We start from the raw sequence: 9,134 nt of genomic DNA on the forward strand, positions 1-9,134 counted from the left end.
GTTTCAATTTCTTTTTGTGTTATGAGTTTGTTTAAGCTGTTAATATCTTCTTGGTTTGGTTTTGGTGGTTTCCATGCCTTTAGATATCCATCCATTTCTTTTAGGTTTTCAAATTTAGTAGCATATTTTAAACATATTTTTTAAAAGAAAAATTTCACCTGACATGGTGGCACATGCCTTTTGTCTCAGCACTTGGGAGGCAGAGGCAGGTGGATCTCTGTGAGTCTGTGAGTTCTGGGCCAGCATGGTCTACATAGCAAATTCCAGACCATCTTGGGCTACATGAAGACCCTGTCTCAAAAAAGACAGAAAAAAAAAAAAAGAAAGAGAAGAGAAAAAGTTCTTATTTACTGTGAGGAATGGAGGACAATCTTATTCAAGTAATATAAGAGGCCTCTCGGGCTGGGGAGATGGCTTGGTTGGTAAAGTGCTTTCTGTGCAAGTATGAGGATTTGAGTTTGATCCCCAGCACTCATGTAAAAAGTCAGATGTGGCAATGCATACCTGTAATCCCAGTGCTGGCCAATCAGTCTAGCCAGTTGGTGAACTCCAGGTTCAGACAGAGACTCTGTCTCAGAAAAGAAGGTGGAGAGTGATAGAGGGAGACATTCAACAGCTACCTCTGGCATCTACAAATTCACTCATGGGTGGGTGCACCCATACACACATATATGTGCGCACACACATACATACACACATATAAGAAAGGTAGCCTCTCTTGTACACACCCTTTTCCATATCATAAATTGTTCTTCTTCAGCTGATAAGGCATGGACTCTGCACTATCCAGTGTACTCAACATTAATGCTCACTACACACAAGGTCAAGCACAGAGCTCAAGCAGGTCTCAAATGGTCCTTATTGTAACCTTGTGGGCGTGACCGTTTTTACCTTCAATGCTACACCTCTGGAATGATATATAGCTAGTCAGAAGGATATTCAGGTAAGGATCTCTAGTTAGTTAGCTTTCTTTGCGCATGCTATTATCTCTACTTGCTCACATCCGATGCTCCAAACTTCATAAGGTTTTTTTTCTGTTCAAATTCCTCATTGTGTTTAGCACAATTATGAGCAGGTGGGTGAATGGATGCATGAGTATATGTACTACAAACACACATTTAGGTTTAGGATAAACTGTCGCTGAACTGAAATTAGAGGTATAAATATGTGCTTTCCCTAACTCTGTTAATATTTTTTTTTAATTAAAAATTTGTAGACATTGCAAAGCTATTTAGATGTTAATCATGATTATTCATTTGGTTCAACTGAAAGGGCTCGGGAGCTAAAGATTTTAATCAAGGCCAAAAGTCCCCCATACCAAGAGGAGGCATGGCTCTACGTCATGTGCTCATTAGCAGTTATCTCTCTTTTCTAGTACACTTGGGCATGCTTATCTGTACTTTAAAAAGACTTCACTGATGAAAGGTAGCCTGGTCTTTGGTACAGACATGGAAACAATCAGGAAACAAACAGAAAACAATCAGTAAACTAATCCTCAGGTATTTCTTTCACGTAAGCATAGATTTCTTTTCTCATACTCCCATAGTGGGCCAAAGAAGGGCTGAGAGGGTCGTTATGTAATAGAATTATCCTACATTTGAGACTGGGGAGATGGCTCAGCTGTTAAGAGCACTGACTGCTCTTGCAGAGGACTGGGTTTGAATCCTAGCATCCACATGGTGGCTAACAACTGTCCCAGTCCAGGGGATCCAATGCCCTGTTCTGACCTCCTTGGGCACTGCAGGACATAGGTGCACTTACATACATGCAGGCAATACACTCATACACATAAAATAAAAACAATAAATTTAATATAAAAAACAGCATTGGTTTCTTGAAAAAAAAAGAACGGAATTATCTGACATTTTTGTTTGAGAAAATGGAGTGCTTATACAATGTGGTTATGGCCTCCATGTGAGTTTAGAAGCACAGTTGATTCACATGGTGTCTTTGAGTTTATATCACTATTTGGATGGAATGGAAATAAATATTTCAAGTTAATCAAAGCTGCCTCCTCTTGAAGCTAAGAACTGGGACCCTTGTCAGCACTCGCTAATGAAGACAAAATAAACAATGCTTACAGTTAATCATTGGCATGAGAGATACATTGCTGTGGGAAAATGTATGTCATTCCAAGGTCACTTCAAATACACAAGGAGACAATATATATTTGCTGAAAATTTCAAACTAAGTGAAATTTGTGATTTTTGAAAGTAAAAGTTCCAAGTCACTGAATCTTTTCCATAAATTTCCAGCTCTGTCAAGAACTTCATATTTGATGGTTGACATGACTGTTGAGGCTCTGTTGTGTGCCAGGCCCTTTTTGCATTATTTATTTTCATTCAATTGATACAGAAATTTCAGACTATTTCTACAATACAACGCTGTTTCAATGGCCAATAAGTGGCAGAAAAGGTGTAAGCATTTTTTTTCTTTAAAAAAAGCAAAGGTTTGAGAGGCTTAGTGAGCTTTTTGTTGTCTTGGTAGGTGTTTTCCATAAAAGAGAAAAAGCAGAACATAATATTGAAAAAAATTTTAAAACACCTTAATTATAATGAGTGGTATAACTAAGAATGTTTTAAAAATGAACTCTTCAGGGGCTAGAGAGATGGTTCAGTGGTTAAGAGCACTGGCTGTTCTTGCAGAGGACCCAAGTTTGATTCATATATATATATATAATTTTTATTTACTTATTTATTGTTGAGACAGGTTTTCACTACGTAGCTCTGACTGGTCTGGAACTCACTATGTAAACCAAGCTGGCCTTGAACTCACAGAGATTCACCTGCCTCTGCCTCTCCAAGTGCTGAGATTTAAGACATGCACAACCATATCCAGACCACATGATAATTATTTTGAACATACAAAAAAATGCATATAAGTTCCAAAATGTTACAACCCTGTAATATTTTTCTCTCTAAATATTTTAAAGACTTAGAATTAGTGTTTAAAAAAGAGTTTTCAAATGTCATACTTAAATACTTTCTCTCCAGGGACTATATCATCCTTTACTAATTAACCAATCTGATGGCTTCCAGCCAAAATAAACTCTTTAGCAAAATTGCATTCATCTGTTTACCACCACAGTGATGTTATTTAAACACTCAGATTCCAGGAAATGAAGTTGTAAAACATATTTAGGTAAATACTTTTTAACATTACCCAAATGGCTCCATTTAACTTGATTTACAAAATTACTAGCAATTCTTGTCACAAAGCAAATTTTCAAAGTTATTCCTGTGACTCTCTTAAGAATAATTTGCTGTGGATCTTCCCAAGCTAAGTTTTAAAATCCACCTAAATAATTAATATACAGAGACTTCCTGGGGAGGCAATATAACCAAACCCACAGCTAATGTTGATGTCAAGATACACGGGTTTGAGTGGAAAATTCTACCTACAACTGGGACTCCTTGACATAAAGGAGAAATGGCTTCATCTTATGGAATTGAGGCTTTGTCTCATAATCTATGTGAAAACTCTGCATAAACAGATCCAAAAATTCTTTGCTTTACTTTTTGTGAGGATACCAGCAACTGTGCCTGATAAAAGCCAACTTGTAGTAGCAGGCAGACTGCTGGGTGAAGTTCACTCTGTCCCACTCTGAGTTGGGTTTTCTGCTTTGCCTCAGGATAAATCAGGACTGTTTTCCTCCTAAGCAAAGACCCCTTTGGTCCCCTAGCCCTGGTGCCCCTCTGTGCACTGCACTAGCCTGAGGCTCATTGAGATCACCTGTCACTAACTGCCCCTCATCTTACCTGGATTTCCCACATTCCTCTCATAACACACACATTTTCAAATTAGTTGATTTATGCTAAAGTACTTATTTCCCATGGTTTTTATAATGGATTCACCTGAGCAATATTTTTGCGAGGACTCAAAAAAATAATGGTGGTATCAGATTATCATTTATCAAATAGTTTATTACCAAATTTCACACAGAGAAACAGAATGGTAAGATTATTTTTTCCGACTTTGGCAGTGGGAATCAACCCCAGGAAAGCCCAGAACAAGCCTGCAGCTGCAACAGCCAGGGCGGAATATCATCACCACAGTGAACCCAAACATCTACCAGCCACCAGCGACCAACCACCCTCAGCGCCTCCAACACGAAGTCCCAGGACACCAAGCCCCACACTATGATTAACCAGCAATGCAGGTATCCTTGGTGTCTGCCAGTGGGGAGAAGAAAGTCATCACAAAGAAGGTTAGAGGGACATTAAAATGGCTCAATGTATGGCATGGATATAGTTTCATTAAACGAATGACACCAGGGAAGAAGTATTGCTATACCAAACTGCCATAGGGAAGGATAACCCCAGGACGTACCTTCGCAATATAGGAGATGGAAAGACTGTAGTTCGATGCTGTTGAAGGAGACAAGGGTGTGGAGGCAGCACAGGTCTTTGTGGAATTCCAGTCCAAGGCAGTAAATATTCAGCCCACTGGAACCTCTGTAGACACTACCCACCTCATAGGGGCCCTCCACGCAGTTACCAGCGGAATTACCAGAACAGTGAGAGTGGGGGAATGAGAGACCAGAGAGCGCTCCTGAGGGCAGGCCCAATCCTGCCTGCCCTATCTTAGGCAAAGCCCGACCTTCCTATGCGAGGAGATTCTGCAAACATGGACCACAGTTTCCAGCTCTCCTGTGCAGGGAGAAGTGATGGAGGGTGCTGACAGCCAGGGTGAGGAGAGCATGTAAGACAGGATACCTATGGGGTGACAGACAATGATTCAGCAGCCCCCCCTTCAAAGACAGCCTAGAAAGGATGGTCATGAAGAGGACAAGGAACATCAAGGTGAGACCCAAGACTAGCGCCACTTCAATGTCTGTCATCACCACAGCTTGTTACCAATGCCCAGAGTACCTGAACTACAAGATGGCAAAAAGAGTAAAGCAGAGGTCCACCAGCTGAGAATCTCTCCTCTCCCAAGGTGAGCAGGGAAAGGCTGAGGAAATGCAGGCCTATTATGTCTGCCACTATTCTGTTTAGTCATCAGAGAAGAAATGAATATGGAATTCCAAAAATAAGCAAAGAAGAAAACATTGGAGCTGAAGACTTTAAATGCTTGATTTTGCTGGTTGACAAGCTACACAAAAACTAGCCACATTGTCTATGTCTAATTTTTTTTAACCCAACTTGTCTCTCTTTGGTAATGACAAATGCCTTTCTTCAATTTAAAAAATGTTATTTATTATTTTTATTTTATGTGCATGAGTGTATTACCTACGTGTAAGTGCATCTCAGCCATGCAATGCCCATGGAGGTCAGAAGAGGGTGTCAGATTCCCTGGAAGTAGAGCCACAATGGTTGTTAGCCACCATGTGGGTGCTGGGAACTGAACCTGAGCCCTCTGCAAGAGCAGAAAGTGCTCTTACCTCTGAGCCATCTCTCCAACCCCTACAAAAGCCTTTCTTTTAAAAAGCCTTGTTTTTCTCAATACACCTTTAAAGATTTTTAAATCATTTCACATCTGGTCGAGTTGAGATTTTTTAAGGACTTCATTTTTAATTTGTAATAAAAGTTTATTTGATTTTTTTGAAAGAAAAACCAACGAACTGCAAGCACATGTTAATAAAGGTCTTTAAATTTTTTTCTTATCCCCAAATTCCAATTAAGGCAAACTCCAAATAGAACCTAAAACAATATTTTATGAAAGCATGCATGTTTGTATGTGTGTGTGCAAGTGCATGCATGTGCAGGTGTGTATTGAGATTACAAGTTAATAATGAGTATCTTCCTTAATCACTCATCACCCTATTTTTAGAGCATCCCCCATATCTTCCTAATCACTTTCACCCTGTGAGTAAGCTCACTGAACCTGGAGCTTACTGATTTGACTAGACTGACTGGCCATTGAGCCCTGGGGAATCTCCTGTCTCCACTCTCTGTTGCTGGGATTACAGGCACCTGCCACAACACCCAGCTTTTACATCTGTGCTGGGGATTGAACTCAGGTCCTTATGCTTATGTAGCAATCACTTGACTGACTGAGCCTTCTCTCCAGCCCTAAAACAATATTTTAATAGACCTGTCACTGGCTTTCAGATTCCTGGGCTCCTCTCCTGACCTTTCAGAGTCAGAATTATCAAGAGGACTCAGGACTCTGCCATTTAGACTCCCCAGTGACATGTGACCCTGCTGGTATCAGAGCCTGGTGGTAAGCATTGAGTTGGCACTGTTTGGATATATTTGGATTTACTGAGATTCAACATATGCATCTACATTTTGGCACTTTTCCCTTTTATCTCCTCTTCTGTTTTTAATACACCTACTGCTGCTCTGAAATCCACCACCAATCCTTTGAGCCACTTGGTCCACTCCTAAGGCATATTCTGAGTGTCCATTGCAGATGGTGACATCTTGAATGACTTTCCTCTATTTCTCCCTCCATCCTCTTCTCATTCTGCATTGAAACCTCACCATACCCAAGGCAGATGAGTCAATCTGGAGGTGGTGTCATGAGGGAGTAACAGTGAGTCCTGCATGGTTAGTTTAGGTGTCCATATCACTGGACATAAGCAAGTAGAAGTTCTATAAAACTTTCAGGTTAATAGCACTCAGCTAAGCTATTGAGTGATATGAATTAACAAGTTGTCTGATGTTCTTTCCGTAATCATAGGTGTTAAGACCAATGGGTTAAATATTGGAAAACAAAGTACAGGGTTATACTAAGTCATTTATTGTGAGATTAACAAGATGGTCTTCATCCCTTGCTGATGTGATGGGATGCTCTTTTGGCATCACTAGAACTGAGACTCCTGAAACATGCCTGAAGATTCTAGACAAATAACCCCCGAGCCAGGCCTTTCTGCTTTTTTCCTCCATGACTCTACAGAGCACTTTTTTGAAAAGATACAGTGGATCAAATAACAAGCACTGTGTTCTCCCCAAAGTTTTTGGCTGGACTCAGAAGTAATATAATGGGTGATGCCTTTGAGACTTAGCCAGCTTTGCTGTGAGAGGTAACAGCCAAGACCGATTAAGTTGATAACAACACAGTCCAACTTCATATGGTAATACTGGAGGGCTAAGATTACTTGCTTCAAGTCTAAATTCTTGTGTGCTTGTTTATTCCATCATTTGAGAGTTCTTAATGGAGTTTCATTTTGAGAAAATAGTTTGCTAGGAGAAGGGAGACTGAGCAGACAGGATACCATCAAGTAGAGATTAATAATGGAGAAGCTTTTATAATAAGCTCTTACATTTTCTTTGTTGATTTTTTTTCTCCCTCCATGAAAATTATAGTACAGAAACAGACACAATTACAAAATCCAGCTGATGTCACATGCTTGAGCATCTGTGAAGGGTCTTATCCATCTTTGGGAGCTGACATCACAGTCCATTCTGCAATTATTTCTGTTCCGTGCTTGTGCCCCACCCTCTGCTTGCTGCCTTCCCACTCATGACCTTGGTCAAATGTCCACACTGGCAGTGTTCTCTCAACATGTGTCCCTGGTACCATTTCAAAGATGACCCTCATACCCATAACCCAGGTCATGATACTCATTTTAGAGCTATTTTCAGGGCATTCATGGGGAAAAGCCACAATGGTCAGCACAGTAAAATTTATGAAAAATAGTGTAAAGCACGGAGTAAGAAATAATACAAAGGAGAGATAAATTGAGATTCTGAACACACACTTTAATAGAGATTCTATGCATGTAAATACACATCTTCTGGTGTCAGAGCCTGCTTTCATAAGAACTTAAGGTGATTATTCTGTTTCTGGAATTCTTCTGGAATTTTGTCTGGTGGCTCAGCATCTTGGAGTCACTGGAATGGAATACTAACTATAAAGATATGGAGGCCCTTGGGTAACGTGATGTTCACTTTTTTCTCAAGAATTAAAAATGCAACAGATTTACCATAAAGCTTAAGACACTAACAAGATAAGTCATCATCACTCTGGCCTTTCACTCTGTCCTCCAAACGCTTGCCAACCGACACATAAACATATGCCCCAGGAGAGTGGGACATGTTATCTGGGACCTTCAGTCCTTCTTAATGGCCTTGGCAGGAGAAGAGTCAGGAAACTCCACTCTTGGGAGTCTCTGACCACCCGCAGACCAAGAGTCACAGAACCATGGTGTCCCCAGGAGCTTCAATGTGATGATAAGGCAGTGAAGGTCACTCTCCGGAAACTCTGAGCTGATCAGTGAGCACGCTAGATTACCTCAGATATACACTAGGCCGGCAGGAATAGGTCGTAGGACATACCCCAAAGAAAAGGAAGTAGTTTATATCAGAAACTGGGACCAGTTCATAGAGTGGTGTATTGGATGCTCTGGATTGAGGGTACGGAGGCAATAAAATACAAAGCCTAGAGGCAGACTGAGTCAAATTGTGATTCACTGCTTGCTGGCTAGGTGATGTTACATCAGACAAGTAAACTCTTACTGTTCATTTTTCTCATTTTAAAAATGGAACCATGTTTACTGTCTTCATAGACTCATGTTATTTTAAAAAGATACCACACTTGGGGGCCAGAGAGATGGCTTAATGGTTAAGAGCACTGACTGCTCTTGCAGAGGACCTGGGTTCGATTCTCGGCACCCACGTGGCCGCCAACAACCATCTGTAACTCCAGTTCCAGGGGATCTGATGCCCTCTTCTGATCTCTGTGGACATTGCAGGACATGAGTGCAGTTACACACATGCAGGCAATACACTCATACATGTAAAATAAAAATAATAAAAAATATTTTTTAAAAAAGATAATGCACAAAAAATTTGGAGATGTCCTAGTGTTGCTACTTATAATAATATAACTTTGGGAAAGTTGTTAGACTCTGTGCCCCATCTTATCTGCAATACCACAGTAATGGTGTGTGCCTTCAGAGGGTATTGTATTTAGTGATATAATACATGGAAAGCATCTGGAATTGTTTCTGATGCATGCCATTGGCTATTCTTAGTAATAGCATTAAATGTTAGCTATGATAAGAGTAAGCTCTTGATGAATTGAAATTATAATTGAATTGAAATTATAATTGCTAGCATTGCATTATCATCATCCCAAGACTATAAATGAGTTACAGAAACGCTCATTATGACTTTTTCCAAGCTCACCAGATCTGTTTCTTGAAGAATCGAAACCTAATCTTCCTTCCTCTTAACCAGTGTAAT

At 40.2% G+C, this 9,134-nt stretch overlaps 1 pseudogene; it reads left to right on the forward strand.

Moving 5' to 3' along the window:
• The first annotated feature begins 4,153 nt into the window (after positions 1–4,153).
• On the forward strand, positions 4,154–5,109 carry LOC115070995 (annotated as a pseudogene).
• Positions 5,110–9,134: the final 4,025 nt, after the last annotated feature.

This window comes from Nannospalax galili, unplaced genomic scaffold (genome assembly GCF_000622305.1).
Source record: "Nannospalax galili isolate Female #2095 unplaced genomic scaffold, S.galili_v1.0 scaffold377, whole genome shotgun sequence".
In the NCBI taxonomy this organism is placed as follows: domain Eukaryota; kingdom Metazoa; phylum Chordata; class Mammalia; order Rodentia; family Spalacidae; genus Nannospalax; species Nannospalax galili.